Genomic DNA, 20,729 nt, shown 5'->3' on the forward strand with positions numbered 1-20,729 from the left:
GGGCCTCATCTTCATGTCTCCTGACCAATGGATGCAGTAGCATCACAATGAGCAAACTGTTGGCTTCCATTACAGAAATCTTTCCAGCCACATTGAATGTAACACCCGTAAGTTAAGAAAACGTGGTAGGTTTGAATGTGTGAGCAAATACTAACACACAGTACAGCAAAGTTTCAGTGCCATTGCAGAATGGTACATAACAGGAAAGAATATAGGTTAATGTGCAGCAAGGCTAGTGCCATGATCTAGAGCAGTGGTTCTCAACCCTGGGTAAACCAGGTGTTCTTGGGCTGCAACTCCCAGAAAGCCTGGCCAGCACAGCTAATTGTAAAGGCTTCTGGAAATGGCAGTCCAAAACCATCTGGGTTATCCAACTTTGGGAACCATTGATCTAGAGCAATCACTCTGAATCTTGGATTCCCATATGTTCTTTGACTGAAACTCCCAGAAGCTTTCACTATTAGCTGTGCGGGCCAGGACTTCTGTGAGTTGTAGTTCAAGAACATCTGGGGACCCAAGGTTGGGAAGCACTGATCTAGAGTTATTTAGAAGATGCTGTGCTTGCTCATGCTCTCTTTTAATTTTAAACAGGGGTCAAATTCTCCCTCCTACCCATGAAACCTCAATCTTCATTACTCATACACTTTCTCAGCAGGCCATAATGATAGAGACATGAATGTCTGAAGGGTGATTTCATTTCACTGTTATTTACAACTTAACTCAATAGCCGAACCTCTTCCTATTATTCGTGGTTAAATATAGCAACAGATTCTTTCCCATTCCCTTCTCTCTCCCCCCCCCTTTTTTTTTACCACCCACACAAAGTACATGACTCAGAGAAGCTGTTTAGAGTGAGTGGTTCCCATCTGGCAGAGCTGCTCATTGGCAGCTTTGTTGACTTTGCTGATTGTATTCACACTCCTCAAGGTCACCTCAAACATAAGGAGGTGAAATAATGTCTGTCTGCAAAAAATTGTTTTCATGCCAGGATCTCAGTGTGTATTATAGATAGACTGGCAGGTCCTTCTCCAGTCACCTAAAACAATAAAGAGGATATTGGGCACATGCAGGCAAATGGTTTCACTCAACAAAAACACTGCATTACTTTTCTTCAAAATCTCGGGTTCATTCATTTAGATTACAAATGATTCAGACACAACATTTTTACCACAAGTCTCTCTTTCCTAATTTATAGGCTGGTCCTATAGAGTATGAGTCACTGAAAGACAGTCTCATCACGGTCAAATCTTGTATCAAAGACTGGCTCTGATTGCAGGTGAGGTCAGTGCTTCTTTGGTGGTTTAATAAATATAGATATAATTAAACAAGCATTTATTTATTTATTTATTTTATTTACAATATTTTTTTAGCCGCACCATTGCCAGTGGCTTCTGGGCGGCGTACAACATTTATGCATTGGGGTCAGGTCTTAGGTTTGATAGCCCCCATTTGATCAACTGGAGGAATGTACAGGGCTGCTACTTGGCTTGTTATCCCTTAGTAACTGGAATTGGTATTATAAATAATTTTTTTTCCTCTGCAGAAGGCTTATGGTCTAGTTAATGAAACTGCCACAGGTCTTTTGATCAGCCATTATTATGCAAGTGGCAGCCGCCCTGTATAAAGACTATACCTACATTTGTGACTCATTATAAGTTCCAATCTTAAAAAACTATTTGGGCAACAGATAATTTGAACTATAAAAGTAAAGGTAAAGTTTCCCCTTGACAATTGTCCAGTCGTGTCCAACTCTAGGGATCGGTGCTCATCCCCGTTTCCAAGCCATGGAACCAGTGTTTGTCTGTAGATAGTTTCCGTGGTCACGTGGCCAGCGCAACTAGGCACAGAACACTGTTACCTTCCCACTGAGATGGTACCTATTCATCTACTCGCATTTTTACATGCTTTTTAACTGCTAGGTTCTGCAGGAGCTGGGACAAGCGACGGGAGCTCACTCCCTCATGTTGATTTGAACTGTTCATGTTGATTTTGACCTTGCAGTCCAGAGGCTTTGCAGTTTAACCCGCAGCACCAAATATCCTGTTTTGGGGCAAGTTAATTATGAGGGTAGTGACTGATCAGTTGCAGGCGTTCTTGGAAGAAGTGGACAGTCTGGATCCATTTCAGTCAGGGTTTAGATATGATACTGAAACAGCATTGTTCACCCTGTAAGACAATCTGCTAAGGGAGACAGGCAGGGGATTGTAATCCTGTTGGTCCTCCTGGATCTTTTGTTGGCTTTTGATACCATTGACCACAGCTGTTTCTGAGATGGCTGTTGAGTTTAGGGATCAGGGGCTACCTTCTCTACTGCTTCCAGTCCTTTGTGGATAGCCTGATCCCAAATAGTACAGCTTGGAAATACATCTCCATCTCTTGGGACCTCTGTTATGGGGTCCCAGAGGGGTTGGCCATTCCCCCCAAAGCTATTGTAAGATCTACATGAAGCTGCTGGAAGAAGTCATTCAGAGACTTGGGGTGTGCTGTCACCAGTACATTGATGACACACAGCTTAACTCTCCTTTGTTTCATCATTTACATCTTTGCTGTACATGTCCTTCAGCGCTATCTAGCATTGAAAATGGGCTGTATAATGGCCAATAAACTGAAACTAAATCCAGATAAGAGGAGATCCTACTGTTAGGATCATATATCCCCAGTCTTGGCAACTCCTTCATCGGCTCCTTGTCAGTCTCCCTGGCTATGATCTATAAAGCCTTAATGATTTAGGACCTTGATATTTGTCAGAACATCTCTCCCATCAATCAGCTGTCTGTTTCACCCTATCATTTCAATTTGTGTAGCTTAAAGTAGCTACACTGAGAGAGACTAGAATTATGAAGACCAGTCATTGGTCTTTCTTGGTGTTGGCCCCCAGCTTTGAATAGGCTTCCAGCAGAGTTGCAACAGGCTCTTTCCTCCTTGCATTCAGGAAATTGTTGAAAATAGAACTATTCAAAGCTGCCTTCAAAAACTGAGTCTCCTGGATGCTGTTAATATTTAAAAAAATTTGTTCTCTCTCTCTCTCTCTCTCTCTCTCTCTCTCTGTATGATTTTTAAATTACCATACTGTTGTATGTATTGTTATGTGGGGTCTGTGGGATATTTAAGTTTTAACTTGTAAACCAGCAAGAGCAGTGTCTGCACTAGTGGGGTGGTATATACAACAAACAAACAAACAAACAAACAAACAAACAAACAAACAAACAAACAAACAAACAAACAAACAAACAAACAGAGACAGACAGACAAGAATTCTGAAGAAGTATGTACTCCCATGTAACAGGAATTGCACAGAAGTTTGGTTTGCCAGAGATAAATATCTTGCTGGCAAATACTACCCAAATACTCCCTCTACAAGGGTAACTGTGTATGAGTTGATGAGTGCTGAATCCTAAAGAAAGTGTCTGGTCTTTTTTGTTTCGGTTGAGAAAGAGAATTGAAGAGGCATGGAGTTGCTGTTTTTTGTGCAGTACAAATGTGGTCCCTAATCACTTTGATTTAGGTATTGGACTTCAATGTATGTGTTCTAAGGGAATAGAAGGGCAAATTCTTTGTAGTTGCCATTATGTATTATTCTTATATTTCTGAGTTACAGAGTTTTATCTGGTCCTATTATCTACCTCCCTATATGCTGGATTGGGAAGCGGCATCTAGATTCTCAGTTTTGGTAGCACAGAGACTTAGTGAGACATTTTTCCCCTCAGCTCTCAAAAGAGTGCTTTTCTGACACACGGAACTGAATGGACACAAGTACATGCAGAATCCAGCTCAAAATATATTTACATTATTGCTAATTCATTATCTGCTTTCTTTTTAATGCAAATTCTTGGGACATTTCTAATTGTGTTTGCAATATGCATTTGAACATTAGATCTACAGAATCCTGAAGACTGATACACAAGCAGGTGTGGCTGAACAACCCACAGATGTTCTAAAACATACTTTAATTTATGAACCCAACAATCTTGCCTTTCTCTCCTCCAGTGAGCCAGAGAAATAGCCCACTCCACCACCACCCTGTCGGTTGGGACAATGGAGAGGCAAGAAGATATAGTGGTAAACAATGTGCATATGGGTCTTCGACTTCCACTGGCAATGGGAGACATCTTACAAGCCAGAATGGACTACAGGAATTCTTGCATCTGCTATTTGCATAAATTTTGTTTAATGTCGGACTCAGAATAAATCTGGAAATAAATCTTTGCACCACTTCCAAATAAATGTGCTTACTGTCAATCTATTGCTACCCTACTCATTTCAGAAATATTTAGGGGGCACAGCTAAAGGCACAGCCCAGTGGAAAAATGCTCTATTGAATGCCATTAATTTCAGCAATAAAGCTGAAACTCTGGTCAAATCTTTCCTATTAAAATCAGCAGAATTGATAGTACTTAGAGTGTGATTACACAGTGAGAGATGTGAATTCACTCACTGTGAAGTTTCACTGGGGAATTCAGGTTTCCCTAGAATTTTTGCATTAACTGACTATGCAGGGAAGATGAGAGTGGCTAAACAACCTTGTTTGCAGCTTGTTACCATAGCTTTACTATTGCCCTGAGGATTTACAGGATAATTACTTTAATAGGCTGTAAACAAGGGCTGAAAATTTTCTTCTCTCGTTTCTTCCTCTTTTTTGTGTGTGTCTAGGTACTCTTGTGCAACTACACTGGCATCAAGCTGTTTAAAGAAAAATAAAAGAAATGGAATTATCTGCCATTCAACTGAAGCAGTGCCCCAACCACAGCACACTCTTATCTGCATCACAGTCTGAATCAATGTGAATGGATCTGCTATGAAAAAAGTAGAAACCCCAGCAGCGTAGGGGAAAACTACAGATTTCAGGAGTGGGGGGAGTTGGGACTGATTTATATTTGCTTTTATGTCATGTGGTCAACAAAAAAAAGTTAATTAGACCATTCAATTCCTATAGCATTTCCCCCATATTTGCCAATTTAGTCACAACCTTGCACTGCAATTTTACTTATTTTACTTCGTGTACCATCAACTCATTCTAACTTTTTAATTTTCCTTTTCATGATCATTTGCTAAAGCCAAGGGGGTACGAGTATTACCTAACAGAAATCTGTATGATTTCATTGGCTTTTAATATATGGTTAAAAGAAATTGATAAATCAATGGAGGAGAAACCAGGTATTTACTCATAAGCCACAGTTAACAGGTTCTCTGGATAAATACAGTATTCAAAAGGCCATCTACCAAGCAAAAACTGGCTTGTGAAACAATTGGCTTCATTATACTAATGTGTAAACTTTAGCTCCAAAACTGATTTTTTTTGACAAGTTTAAGAAAAATACTGTAGGTACTTCTTGACTCTGAATTTGAGCTATAGTTTTCTATATGGTTTTTTTGAAAATCTGTACTAACCTTCTGGAAGCATTCAAGTCATTTCACAAAACTGAGAAGTTAATATAAAACAGGAAAAAGTAAAATTGAGTGGATATGACACAAAGCACAGCATGGAAGAATGAAGGTAATTTGGGAATGAGTCTAACAGAATTCAGTGAGGCTTAATACTAAGTAGATGTTGGCTGAAATCCAGGAGTGGAACTTGCTCTGCTGAAGGCTGATGCCATCATCAGCCATGGCATTTTTTTTCCAGAAATTAAAATTTTCCAAACCCTCTGCAGGCCCTGAGGCTCCTTTGGGATCGACTTCATTCTGGAGAAATTGTTGGGGGTCACAGGATGGGGAGGGGAAACTTTAAATTCCAAAATCACTGTCCAATGGAATGATTTTACCTATAGCAGCAATTTTCAGAAAATAAAGGTTTCCCTCCTTCTCTGCAATGTCTAACAAGTTCCCCAGGATGTATGAGATCTCAAAGGAGCATCAGGATTGTTAGCGGAGGGATTGGTAGCATCCATTCCACCACTGGATTTCAGCCAATGTTTTGTAAATGTTTCATAAAGCCTAAAATAAAATTTATTGTATATGATATATGATATATTGTATATTATGGTCCGATTTTCAAATGTGTATACAGTTTCATGCATACTTCATTTCTCCAAAGTGAGGTGAATTACTTCTTCCAGTGAAGTGCCCTTTTGAGGATACCTGTAAAAGCCGCCCCAGCACCACAAAGGATACAACATGGACTTATTATGGACCTTATACGTCAAACAAGCTGAAATCAAGAATAAAATCTGCTTGCAAACCTCACCAGTTAACATAATAATCTGGAATTAATTTAGCTTTTTGATTGGCTTTTTGCTATCTGGTGAGTTAACTAAAATTTATGCCAAATTTAGGATTGGGGCAGCTAAGCTTTTATGTGTCCTTCCCCACCCAAAAAGAAAACATGATTTCCAAAACAGTTAATATATGTGGAGGGGAGGGTATTTTCGTATCTAGCAGGCCGAGTGGAAAATTCCACATGGTACCAGTGCTGAAGTATTTAAACCCACATGCATCCAAACTGGATGAAGCCAGTTATGAAGTTCGCCTTAAAAGTATACCTGAAAGACTTCCTGTAGCGAACACCCTGCTTTGGCTCAGGTACAAGATTATTTGCATGCACCAGTGAGAGCTGTTGGGAGGCAGAGCCAGAGAAACTAGAAGGGAGGGATGAGTCAGAGTCTAGGCTGTTCAGTTAGAGACACAGAAAAGAGAAAGAGTGGGGGTCTGAGGCAGAGAGAGAGTGTTTAAGGAGTGATTAGTCAGAGTGTGACCTGTGTTAATTAAGATAGAAGAGGTTAAAGTAAAATATTGAAGCTTTGTGTGACTTTAAGAATGTGCTTAGGAACTAGTCCTAAAACAACTTGTAATTAATAAACCTGATTCTGTTTAAAAGTTCAGTACTGAATGGACCTCAGTCTTTCATAGGAAATATAGGTTGCTAAAGAGATTATCTGGTGGCAGCATGTTAAAGGGCGTGTTGGGGTACTTGTGTGAGCTCTGTGTTTGGTGAAACAAGCAGGGGCCACGGGGTAAACGTCACACTTCCTTCATGGAAATATTGGGAGATTCATTTATAATTTTTCTGCACTCTCTATAAGATATTTTCACAATGGAGAGAAGTGAAAAGTGGTGTGCCCCAGGGATTTGTCCTGGGACTGGTGCTTTTCAACCTGTTCATTAATGACCTGGAGACAGGGATAAGCAGTGAGGTGGCTAAGTTTGCAGATGACAGGAAACTTTTCTGAGGGGTGAAGACCAGAAAGGATGGTGAACAACTCCAGAAGGACCTCTCCAAACTGGGAGAATGGGCAGCAAGATGGCAAATGTGTTTCAATATAAGAAAATGTAAAGTAATGCACGTTGGGGCAAAAAATCCAAACTTTATTAATCAGCTAATGGGTTCTGAGCTGCCCTTGATGGATCAGGAAAGAGATCTTGGTGTGGTGGTAGACAACTCGATGAAAGTACCAGCCCAGTGTGCAGTGGCAGTGAAGAAGGCCAATTCCATTGGCTAGAGATCATTAAAAAGGGAATTGAAAATAAAGCAGCCAACATTATAATGCCATTACACAAAACGCTGGTAAGGCCACACCTGGAGTATTGTGTACAGTTCTGGTCTCTACACCTCAAAAAAGACATAGTGGAACTGGAAAAGGTGCAGAAGAGAGTGACATAAGGGCTGGGGCACCTCCCTTATGAGGAAAGGATACAGCGTTTGGGGCTCTTTAGAGCAGGGGTCTCCAAAGTATGGCCCACAGGCCACATCTGGCCCGCCTGTGCTTTTTATCTGTTCTGTGCCTGTGTTTTTCCCTCTCACGCAATACTAGAACCAGGGGACATCCACTGAAATTGAGTGTGGGGAGAGTGAGAACAGACAAAAGAAAATATTTCTTTACCCAGCGCATTGTTAGGATATGGTGATGGCATCTGGCCTAGATGCCTTTAAAGGGGGATTGGACAGATTCCTGGAGGGAAAGTCCATCACAGGTTACAAGCCATGAGGGGGATGTATAATCTCCAGGCTTAAAAGGAAGGTACCTCAAAATGCGAGATGCAGGGGAGGGGTATCAGGAGACAGGTATCTAGTTGTCTTGTGTGCTCCCAGAGGCATCTGGTGGGACCACTGTGAGATACAGGAAGCTGGACTAGATGGGCCCTTGGCCTGATCCAGCAGGGTTCTTCTTATGTTCTTCAATAATTGAAATAGCTGAATTTCCAAAGAATCCGAAGAGTACAATTAGTTTTGCAAATTCAGAATAATTATATATAACCACTGTTCTGCATATTAATATGGAACTTAGGAACTGCCTTCTGTTAAGAAAGATGGTTGTTCCATGTTTATTACAATTAATCTACTCCAGGGGCAGGCAAACTTTTTTTTTGCACTTCCTAGGTCACATCTTTCCATACCACCAAATTTGTCATGGTGGCAAAAATTAACTCAAAGAAGTGGAATCAGAAGATGAAGAAATGTTATTAGCTTTTAAAAGAGAATGTGTATGCACTGTATATATCGTTTTTACTTTTCATTTAAAAAAATTATAATATTGCTACCGACATGGCAACAAATTAAACAACAGTAGCACAGTTGCAGTGCTTTAATAAGTTTTAGCAGGAAGAGGAGACACATCCTATGGATCCTGTGGAAGTTACCCACTCCTCATCTATACTGATTAGCTGCAGTTCTCCAAGGTTTCAGACAGAGGTCTTTTGCAGATAAACCTTGAGAAGGTAAGAACTGATCCCAGGACTTTTCGCACTGAAGGCATGTACTCTGTCACTGTAGCTATAGGCTTCGCCTTAAAGGAGTCACTGCTCATTTGAAGCCCTTACCATATGCCTGATTGCACTGTACAATGGTCACAAAATTTGGAATGCAATGCAGTTGTGGTCTGCAAAACCTAGACTGGATGTCTGGATTTATAGCAGTCTGCTTATTACCATTCATCCTTTAAAGGAGAGCATCAAAAGCTTTGCTGAGAAAACAAACGAATCATTCAATAAAAATTCATAATTATGAGCTGAAGATTTTCATCCTTTAATACTTTCCATGATAGGAAGCAGCAGGAGAAGGAGAGAAACAGTCTTAGCTATATTTACTTGCCCTTTGTCCTTTCTCAGTTATGCTTTTTACTCTCCACTCTTTCCATTTCCTGAAGATTAGAATGTTCTCATTCTGAGTTTGGCGCGAAGACCTAATAGTGTTTCTCCACATGGAAGAAGGAAGACTGGACACCACTGGTTCAGGAGACCCCACTGTTGTTGTCTTCGATGTCAGGCCACTAAGGGTGCAACGACATAGTGGGGAAAATGCGCATTGATCCACAACCTAAGTTGCAGGCAAACACTTAAGTTAGATTTCAATCCAAATACAGGTGCATGAAATGTACAATAAAAATAACAAAAAGAATGTTTTTACATTCTAAACATGCAGAAGCCTAAAAGGAGCACATTGAAAAAGCAGAATGTCATTAAAAAGTTAAAAGTATTATAGTTTTAGGCAATCTTTAAGCATATTACTGAACATACATGAAAAGTATTCTAAGTGTTCACCCAGCCAAACCACTTTGAATCTATGGAGGAAAATCCATGTTGTCCTTGTCTGTTCAAAGGTACTATTATGAACTGTTGCTGCTACATGTTGCTGCTTTTTGATGTCTAGTGCCCAGTGATAGCATTGTTGGTATCTGGTATGTGTGGCATGTTGCATCGTATTTGTTTTGCCTCCTTATATTTCATATCTCTCAGTTGTTTACATTTCCCTTCAACTGCATGCAACTGAATTTTGGAGAGCTGTCCGACTGCAGTGACTTAGTAAACTGCTCTTTAAACCTCATTTTAAAAACACAATGTACATTTTCAGAAATTCATTTTCTACATTCCCCCTCATAATTATTAACTTTAGCACTCTACACACACATTTCATATCCTGACATGGGAAAACAGTCTGTAGAGGTAGAGTTATGAGTGTAGTTTGTCCAGCTCTTTTAACTAATCACATGGATTTTGATGGTTATATATTTTATTTACTTCATCTGCACAATTTTAGTGTTATCATGGTTAATAGTTTAGTTTTTTTCTCTCCTCTCAAACAATGTAGGGGTTTCCAATTATATACAGCACTAGTTTATTTTAATTTCTTATTTTTTTAATTTTGTTTAGTTTACTTTATTCTGTTAAAAAAATCTAGGGGGCTCTTTGCCCAAAATATTCTTACCAGTCTAATGCTTTGTTTGAAAAAACAACAACAACCCGACACAATTAAATATCATAACAATAAAATTGTGGAAAGGCAGCAAGCAATAAAACTATATGATCATCACAGGCCATATGATTAGTTGAAATAGCTGGGCAAATAATAAAATCTTGACCTGGTGCTGATAAAACTGTACATGTGTACTTAATGCCCACGTGAGACTGTATATGTTGGAGTGTTTGATAGGCAGTTATGTAGCTAATCAGTGGACCTGTGCACCTTGGACTGTCTTTGGTTTCTGTAAGTGGCTAGTTGTCCTTAGATCAGTTTCACTTTTGCTCGCTTCCCCCTTCATGGAAATCCAAGGAAATAATTTCTTCTCCTTTCCACTTCAGTGAAAGGCAGGCTGTCAAGGTGCCTCCAGACTGGCTAAGGAAGTGGATTATAAGGAAAGGCCCACAACTGGACTTAAATTGGCCATATAATGTCTGTTTCTGCTCCTCTTTGTTTTGTTTCTGTGTTCATTATGTGAGGATTGTCTGAAATGGCTTTCCATTTTCAGAACACATTTATAGAATAGCACGTGACTGTCAGATATAGTTAAAGTTCACTCTTGAATGTTCCAATAGGAACTTGTGTTAGTGTGTAGCAAAAACAAATCTTGTGGCACCTTAAAGGCTAACAAGTTTTATTTGGCATAAACTTTTAGGCTACAGTCCAGAAAAACTTGTGCCAAATCAAACTTGCTAGCCTTTAACATGCCACAAGACTCTTTGTAGTTTAGATTAAAATCTTTCTGCCAATCTCCCTAACAAAAAGAAGGTACTGATACACTTTACCTAGATTAGTAACAGAGATAGGAAATGTTCCCTTTTTGGACTACAATTCTCAATAATTATGGGAATTGCATTACAAAAAACATTTCCTATATTCAACTAATAACAGCTTCAAGGTTTTGACCAACACCGAGTATGCTTGGCAACTTCAAATGACAGAAACCCCAGTAACAGGCATTGTAGCGCTATGGGGCGGTATATAAGTCCAATAAATAAATAAATAAATAAATAAATAAAATTCAATCCCATCTCACTATTTTAACAATCCCTTGCTTAAGGTTTCTGAACATATATGGTCTGTACCTACAGTATTGATAAACTCTGTTAGCATTTCTAAATCTACTAATTAAAATGAGGATTTTAAATGGAAAAACAAGGTTAAGTACCTAGAAATAAATATTATCTGTTTCTTACTTGTACACAGTGTTTGACATTAAGGTGTTACATTTCTCTTTTCCACAACTAACCAAGCCCATGGTTCCATGTGAACTTTCTTGAGAACAAATCTTACTAAAGTCACTGGGGATTGTGTCTGAGTCAAGATGCATAGAGCACACAAGTTATGTTTAGAATAAAATAAAGAGCCTGGGAGGAAATATGCCTTGTTAGGCCAGTGCAATCTCACAAGTAATTCCCAATGCCCACATGTTGCTGTGGGAGGTCTGTTAGAAGTGCAGTGGAAAGAAATTAAGAGAGAATTTTCGGGCAAGAAGAAATTGAGAAGACAGGAAGAGAAAGAAGGCTTCAAAAGTTCTATTTTAGTCTCAGTCTATTTGCTCAAATTAGCCTCAGCCCCCAGTCTTGGAGTTTATTCAGCCCCTGACATAGTTGTAACCTTGTAAACAGGAAGTGCTCGCCAGTTATTCTTGCAATAACAAGTTCTTGCTTTGTCTTATTCTTTATTCACCTCAGCCGGTCAAAACAAATTGCCTTGACATTGTCTGGGTTCTATTAAAGCCTTCTTAGGATTAGTCACACCTGTGCAAATACAGGCACCTAAACCAAACACATGTGACACACTCGATAGCCGTCTTCCTTTCTTCAGCGACAAAACATTGTTGTGGTTTGGCTCTTGTTGACAAGTTTCCAAGGGATCCTCATGGAAAGGTGCATGAGCAGGCTCAGTTATGGAAGATACAAGGCATTGCTTAACTTTAAGCAGTGTCAGTAGCAGCAGTAGAACCACCGCTGAAATCTCTCCAGAAGCATGGTGGGTGGATATGAGAAACCGGGGGTTCAAAGTGCTTCAAATATTTATTGAAGGTGGATGTGCTGGGACATTTGGGAGCAGGGCTTCCGTGTGTCCCTACATCTTCCCTGCTCTCAATTCAAACCCGTAACATGCTTGCTCAAATTCCTGCATATAGGCTGCGATGTTTCTGTGCAAAGCTCCTATGACCAGCAGCAATAAAAGGAGTTAACACAAGTGTCAATCTCCAAACAGATACCATTATTCAGGAATGGAACTTCAAAGGGAAACACTCCAATATGAAATGGCTGGACTAGAGCAGTTTAATTCTGTTTGTTACTTTAGGTCTTAGTTGAGTCTAAGATTTTTTTCCCCTTCTGCTATAGACAATTGCACTTGGGTTCCCTTTCCTCTGAAAGGGTATGTGGGGATTATGTTTCCTGACTGACAGTGATGTAGGGACTACCTGGGCCTCTGCTTTCCCATGGCCCACCCTGACATTTTTACTAAATCACGGTGCGTTGTTTCAGTGTGTGAGGCACCACTGATGTTGTCAAGAAGCTGCTTTGGGCAGACTCCATAAAAGCAATTGCTAAGGGTCCAATTCATACTGTACAACAGCTGTGTGCATACAGTATATCAATTCTTCTGACTGGCCTGCTTAAATCAATGTGATAAAAGATAAGGAAACATAGAAATCAATCTCTCAGTTACTGTACTTGAAATACTGTACATAATGAAAGATGTGTAGAATGAGGGAAAATCCTCATGCATACTTTACCATTTTCTCTTGCCTTCATTATCAGTCAATTGTTACACATTTGTTTTAAACATTGTCTTGTTTTTTTTTGTTAATTGTATTCTAATTAAGCACTCAGAGTATTTACAGGATCTCAAAGTGTCTCTTATAAATCCTAATAAATATTGGTGTACACTTATGTCCAATGATTAGGGAAAGGAAGCTATGAATTTATACCATCCACTATATCATAGCTGTTACAGGACATGGCACTCATCAATACAGACAACCTTTTAAAAATATACATAATAGTATTTTGATGGATTATGCATAGTCCTCATCCTACTATTTCATTCATTGCATAATTAACTCATTGCATTTTAAATCCATGCTTTAATTGCTTTACAAGTAATTCACAACCCTATTGCTTTAATGTTCTTGTCTGCTTTCCACTGCTTACAATATGCTGTGCCTCATTGCAAGGCTCCAGTCTAAAGTCTGTGCTGCTAATCTGAGTCACTGCAACTGGGTATCTGCCAAGCAGCTTCTTCTCCCCACCTTGCCTAATGTTAGAGATATGCTGATACAGTTTGAGCTGGCAGTGATCAGTTATGAGAGGGATCTTGGAGTTGCAGTAGAGAACGTAATGAAAAATATGGACCTGCTATTATTGCAAAAAAAGGTGCAAGATGGTAGGTGTGCATATGCCAGGTACAATAGCAATTAATCATGGCAACCTATAGGATTTCTTTTCTGTATGTGTAAAATCCCAACAGGATTTTGGTCCCTGAGAAATATTTGGGCAGATAAAGTGTTAAGCACCCTTCTCATCTACAGTTAGAGCTCTCAGTTGTACCCTCCAAAAGTTGTGTTTGTAAAATTGGGCATCTGAGTAATTCTTCTTTTGAAACATTCCAAGACTTTTATCTATGAATATTGGAGTTACTTATTACAAGTAGGCATTCCTAAAGCAAACTGAGTTAGCCCTAATGATGTTTAATAGCAGGCATATCATCTAGCTGCTTTCGTCAAATCCTGAGGACATTCTCTCTTCCTGTTACAAAGGTGGGTGTAGGAAAAGAAGAAGAAAGCTGGATGAATTTTTCTTTACAATGTCTGAGTTGCCTGTTACAAATCAAGCCCTGGAATTTACAGTAGTCTCATGTGGATAGCAGGAATGTGTGCTTAAAATGTATTAGATATATTTTCTGGTGTGAAAGAAGATAGCAAACTACTATATGTGTCCATGTTTTTAAAACTTCAGATTATTCTTTAAACCAGGATTCAGTAGTTGTGATCCTTTGTTTCTTATAACTCCTCACCATAGGATACGTGGTGTAGGGATAATGAGAACTGTAAGTGAAAATCACTTGTATGGCTGCCATTGTACACCATGGTCTAAACTATTTAGTGGTTAAAAAAAAAGATGCTTGTGTTGACCAGGTGAGCCAGCAAACGTCAGCAGATTTTATTTGTGTTAAAATTGTCCAAGCCGTAAAGCTGTAACCATGATAGCAGTCAAAGCTATTACTCTAGGTAGCATTGTATCTCATGAAAGTAGAAAATCCTGCACAATTGTAAATTCTATACGGTAGTCTTAAGAAACATAACAGTGGCTAGAATGAGAAGCACATTGCACTGAATGTTACATGTTGATGTGAAATAGCTAATCAGTTTATTGGTTTTGAATGACTGGAATTCCCTAAGCATTTATGTAAGGTTTGTGTAATTTGTTATGGCTAATTACAGTTAATTGACAATGCACCATGGTGCATCCCAGTCATATTGTCATTTACCCAACTGTGCAAATGAGATGCAGCCTGACACCTATCCAATTAGCTACAATTAGCCATGACTAGTTATGCAAACTTTACAAGAATACCATCAGAACTATGGCCAATTAAGAATTATATATGGTAACTGCAGTTCATAACTGCTGATCTAACCTTTCAACTCAGTACCTGAAAAAAATTGGAATATAGCTGCAGCTATAGGTGCTCAAGATCTGACATGTTCCTGTAAAAATAGCATTATTTCAGCTATTGAATACATGAGGCTTTGAGAGATGGAAATCCTACGTGGAGATAAAGAGAGGAACAGCTTTTGGTTATTTGAATCCACTGCTGCTTAAATATATTGTATGTGAAGTCTACATCTGTTGGTCTGTCTGCAGCACACGGACATGTATAAATGAAATGATTTTGTAGGAGGATGAGTAATGATGAACATATCTAGACATCTTGGAAATACTTGGCTCACATTTATGTATGTGGGAGTTTTCTGGAAGCAATTATGACAAAAGTAATGAACTCACCACCTTCTAATAAATATTTCATCTGTGAGAAAAAAATCCTAGACGTTTTAAAATGTTTGCTGTAGTAAAACGTTAAAAAAATATTATTTTTTATCTTCTATACAGTATATTGTTAGATTGACTGTACTGTCTTGGATATATCACCTTAGGACCAGTAAAATAGAAAGATCTCTCCTCCTCACCTCATCTGATTCTGAACAGGACAATGTAGGAAAAGCCATGCTGTGCCAGTTAGAAGGCCAATATAACCCAATATTCTGTTCCATCATGGCCACCCAGGTGTTGTTGTTGTTTAGTTGTTAAACAACTAACGACTAACCACATGTCCAAATCTCCATGACCCCATGGACCACAGCATGCCAGGCCCTCCTGTCTTCTACTGCCTCCCAGAGTTTTGTCAAATTCATGTTGGTAGCTTTGGTGACACTGTCCAGTCCTATACTATATGTCAGGAACGGGGCTCAAAAAAGCTGAACAAGCTGGAAGATGAGTCAAGAAGATGGCTCAGATACAGGCCTGGCTCCCATATAGGGCTGAAAATGCTACTTGCCTGGAAAATGGGATATCAGAGACAACTTCATGGTGCTGACACAACTTCGTTGAGGCCGAAACCATGGGCCGGTATGGAGATGGATACATGATGTGTAGACATCTGGAAAAGTTGTTACCTCATGATCCTGGGATGTTCCTTATACAGAAATACAGTGCCTAGGGTGCTGTCAACCCCTGAAAACAACAGAGTTTGCACAGATTTTGGCCCCACCATGTTATTCACCAAGGAGGACCCATCTTGTGGTTAGCAACTGGAGAAGGAGATAAAGAAACTAATCAGAATGCAGGAAACTGGGGGGGAAAGTGGCTTACACGCAAACCCAGAGAGATAACTTGTAAAAAGATGCATGTGAGCTTGCTCATTCTCTGTTGAGCTGTTAGGAAGGGTTAAACAGATGCCTTGACCACATGCTAGAAGAGCATGTGGCTGTCTGGTGCCAGAGGGAGAGGGTGAGGAAGTGGTTGGAGGCACTACTGCCACCGCCTCCTGCCGCCGTCGCCTTTTCTTTGCATTTCTCACTTTAGAAGTGAAGGTTTTGCCTTGATCAAGGTGCGGCAACAGCAACAGCTGCCCCCTACATCTTCTCCCACCTTCCTCTGCCTGAAGCCAGGTATCCCAGTCACTGCAGTTCCTTGGAGGAAGAAAGAAAGAGCAGGCTGGCCAAAAGGGGTTAAAATGATTTTTCTGGATCTCTCATTATGTTTTGATACTTGTTTTATTTGTTTTCAAAGTGGAATAGTGCTAGATCAGTGTTAAAGATAGAAAAAACAGATCAGACCACAAGGATCCTTTGCAGCACAAAACCTGTGATCCTGGCATCTAATATTTGACAAAATTTACTCTAACACAGGTGAGCACACATGCCAAAATGATATTTTAAAAACTTGCATTCACAATCTGTAACACTGATCTAGTGCTATTCCACTTTGATTTTTTTTAAATAAATAAAAATGTACACTTAACTATATGTCACTAAGAAGGAATTTTTAAAATTGATTTCAAACATGCTAAACCCAACATACAACCAGGAGTTTTACGTGTAACTGAACCTTCTGTTAGCTCAATGAGACTAAAGTTCTTCTTTAACTTTTAAATGTCACAGTCACAATCCAGTACATATCCTTTAAATGCTCATTGGCAGGGCATCTTTTTTGAACAAAATATATATGTACTGTATGTGTGCATACTCCTGATTATATAAGTGTGACATTTGCTGTTAAGTCTATAAAATTACTGTGAGTCATAAAAAAACAAATACAAAAATAAGTGATCCCTTTATAGACCACTAAAAATGATCATACAATACATGAGCTTTCATAGATCAAAAACCACGTCATCAGGTTTGTACCAGAGCGAAGAACTTAAAGTCCAAAAGTTCATGGCGAGATGGAGATTGCCAGGAAAGTTACTCTTCAATGTAAAGTCCAAAAGGTGGAATTCACCAGGCACATCTCTCTTAGATGTAAGTCAGAAAACAGTATGGTTGCTCTTTTTATGGTTACAACTGAGGCAGCTCTGCATTGAGTGTAATCCCCAGTTCTTCAAACAAAGCAGCACAGGCCATGTGCACACATGCAAGCACTCCTCCCCATTTAGCCTTTATTTGAAATGGACATGTTTCTGCTTGGCCAGGGAGGAGGGGGTGACACAGAAAACCCGAATCTTTTATCTGGGAATTGGGGTGATAATTTCATAAACTCATTAGGTTTAGCCAACTAGGATCGTAACTGACCAGATAGGCAGGATATTAAATAAATAAATAAATAAATAAATAAATAAATAAATAAATAAATCAATCAATCAATCAATCAATCAATCAATCAATCAATCAATCAATCAATCAATCAGTCAAGATAATACTATTACCAATAATATTGGTTGCAGTCCTGCTCTGCTGAGAGTCCATGTGTGGAAACCTAAAAAATGAACAAGAATATAAAAATATTTCTCCGATGATCTGGAGAAAGAATTCTGGGTAAGAGGCATCTGAACCCATTAGGAAACCCTTCTTAGGCATCCTTCAGTCTTGAAAGGCCACAGTAACGCGCTCTGTATGAGTGTCCTCTCCAGAGCACGAAGCCTGGATAAAATAATATGGAGGATAGGCTGTTACCCAAGCAGCAACCCCCCCTCTCCACGTCGCTGAAATAGTCCAATGGAAAGGCAAGAGCCAATAAAACTGGTTCCAGCGACATCATAGTAGTTGCCAGAATGACATGAACTGCCTAAGGGACTCTGGCTGTGGGTTTTGCCTCGAGGTTTACTCTTGAAGCCTCTTCCATCGGTGGATATAGCCACAAGGCAGTGGAGGTTTGAAATCGGAGTTTTCCTTCTCCTAGATGGGCTGCCTTCCAAGGCTGACGAGCCCCACCTACCCTAGGAAACCCAATTGGAACAGAATTTGGTAAAATACCAAAGGAAATGATTAAATTTGCTCAGTATCGTCTTTAAAATTAGAAGACTGAGAGATTTCAAGAGAACTAGAAGATCAGCACTTGTAAATATTCAGTAGTGAATTCCATAAATGAAAAACCAAAACAAACAAAAAACAACCAATAGCTATCATGTATTTTTGAGGACAGTCATTATGGTTAAGCAAAGATATTCGTTGCCTGTACATAAAAACAAGGAAAGCTTCAAATGTTCAGTCTCCATTCTGATATGGTTTTTGTTTTTTAACTCAACGCTTGGAACAGTTTTTTAGACTACAGATCCTAATATTTCCCAACAACCACGGCCAGCATGGCTGTGGGTTCTGGGAAGGGTAAGCTAAATAGTAACTTCCCCAAAATTTGTTTCCTTGCATTTAAGGCTCTGCTGGGGTGGGGGGAGGGGAAGAAAGATAAGGAAGACCACTCTCTATTTGAGCTGACATTTCTTCAAATGGTAGATGTGGCAGATCTACACTCTTGATTCAACGATTGTTACTAGTTTTAAAAGAACATTGATTTATAACACAACACAAGCATTGATTTTTATATTAAAATCTGCTGAAGCATCACTCCACCGTGTTTCTTGTTAAAAGGAAATTTAAAAAGCCACCCTCCTTAAATGAAAGTCTCTTATTTCCTCTCAAATGAACAGAACATATTCATAATTAATGATGTGCCAACAAAAGCAGGGTGTTTTTCTTTTTTCTTTTTTATTGTTGCTGTCAATCTTGTTTGGTGCTGGCCAAATGGTGCAAGTATTAAAGGTTCAGTGTTTCTGAAAGTCATTTAAGAAGACCTCTAATTGACTGGATCGCTCAGTGAGTTAGGTTGGGAGTTTGATTCCTCTCTATCTCCTGGGAGAAGCCCCAGCCTGTGTAACCTTGGGCAAGCAGCTAAGTTTCAGGAGTGCTCCCAGAAGAAGAGACCGGTAAACTACTTTTGAGTTCCTTCTACCTAGAAAAGGGCTGCCATAACGGAATCAACTTCATGGCATGCAATTATTATTAGAACGGTTCAGATCTCCTGAAGAAGAGACATTGTTTGCACAATGGAGACAAGGGCTCACTGGCCAGTTTCATGGAAACTATACTAATTGTAAGCTTGCAGTTGCTGTGCATTGCTCACAAGATGCCCTTTCTTAGGCAATGAGATGCAACTTATAATTTAACGAGAAAAAGCTATTGTGTGATAAAATTATCCCACACTTCCTTTGGTTTTCTAAAATATACTCTGGTTGAGATTTTTGACAATATACGAAATTATTTAAATTACACTGATTGATAACTAGATAGTGAAGGAGAATCTTATCTGGATAAGAATAACACTAGGAAATTTAAAATCCTGGAGGGAAGTTATTTAAGATTCTAGCAGAAATCCAGTAGTAAATTGCAACTGAAGTATACCCATTGAATCAATGGAAATTATGAGGGAGTTGACTCATGAAATCCCCACTGATGCAGCAGGCCTACTCAAGTTGTGACTTACTGCTGGATTGCAGCCACTGCATCCTACTTCGATTACTTGTAGTCTTACACTGTTAAAACTAAAACTGCTTAAGTCTGGTATGGGTGGGTGGGAGCCTGTAGGTTTCAAGATCAGTGATGGAGCATCTGTTACACATGCAAAAAGTTACAGGATCCACCCACCTGGTTTCTTTGGTGGCTGAAATACTTCCCAAGGGATCGGAAGACATGAAGTGTGCATAAAAAAAGAAAAATTCCAAAGGAAACATGTGGGTGGGCAACCTGCAGCTCAGGAAGGGAAAGGGGGTGGTAGAAAGACTGACAATGTATTAGCAGAAGTGGCTGGAGAGTGAGAGTGAAAATGAAAGTAAGGAGGCAGTAGAAAAAGAGAAAACAAAAAGTGATTCCATCTACTGTTCTGTCCAGCACTTAACATGTGGCCCCAACAGATTAACCATAAGAAAATGGGGCCCTCAACAGAAAACATATTTCCTAGCCAGCTTTTAAGATTGCAGTTCCCAGAATCCAACAGCCCCAGTGACTTTGCTATTTAGGAAGTTGTACAGTACTCAGAAAAGTTCTGATAGACAGTCAAAAGAATGTTCCATACAGATCAAAGCAATCAGGATGGTTGGATTTTGCATAAACAGTTTAGGGCCTTAAAAGTCTGCTGTAAACTTATAATACACACCTAACTGAGTCTTTATATCTTAACAATAGCTTTCAAACTTTCTGTGTTCATGGCAGCTTTCATTTGTCAAAGATGCCTTGTAGCAGTTTCCAATGCCATGTTAACTTGTTTCAGGATGGTGGCAAGATTAAAAGGAAACAAACAAAAAAGAAGTACAAAATATCAAGAATGTAAAAACGAACAGATTTGTTTCAAAGTGAGCTCCCATGAATCACAATCCCCTTCTACATACACACGGAGTGCTCTGCCATCTGTCACAAGAACTGCTACACTGAAAACTGTTATGTGGCATTTAAAAAAATACACAATTTTTTTGAATGGTTGTTGTGGGTTTTTCGGGCTCTTTGGCCGTGTTCTGAAGGTTGTTCTTCCTAACGTTTCACCAGTCTCTGTGG

At 39.3% G+C, this 20,729-nt stretch overlaps 1 long non-coding RNA gene across 2 annotated transcripts in view; it reads left to right on the plus strand.

Moving 5' to 3' along the window:
- Positions 1-20,042, plus strand: part of LOC144587785 (uncharacterized) — an 88,688-nt gene extending 68,646 nt beyond the window's left edge. Inside the window, exons 1-2 of one of the 2 annotated variants that reach the window (XR_013542928.1) lie at positions 860-1,276; positions 3,988-20,042. This is a non-coding gene — a long non-coding RNA (uncharacterized LOC144587785). Of the gene's footprint in view, positions 1-859; positions 1,277-3,987 lie in introns of those variants that run through there. The other variant, XR_013542929.1, reaches the window with a different exon arrangement.
- The last annotated feature ends 687 nt before the right edge of the window (positions 20,043-20,729 follow it).

This window comes from Pogona vitticeps, chromosome 3, assembly GCF_051106095.1.
Source record: "Pogona vitticeps strain Pit_001003342236 chromosome 3, PviZW2.1, whole genome shotgun sequence".
NCBI classification, from domain to species: domain Eukaryota; kingdom Metazoa; phylum Chordata; class Lepidosauria; order Squamata; family Agamidae; genus Pogona; species Pogona vitticeps.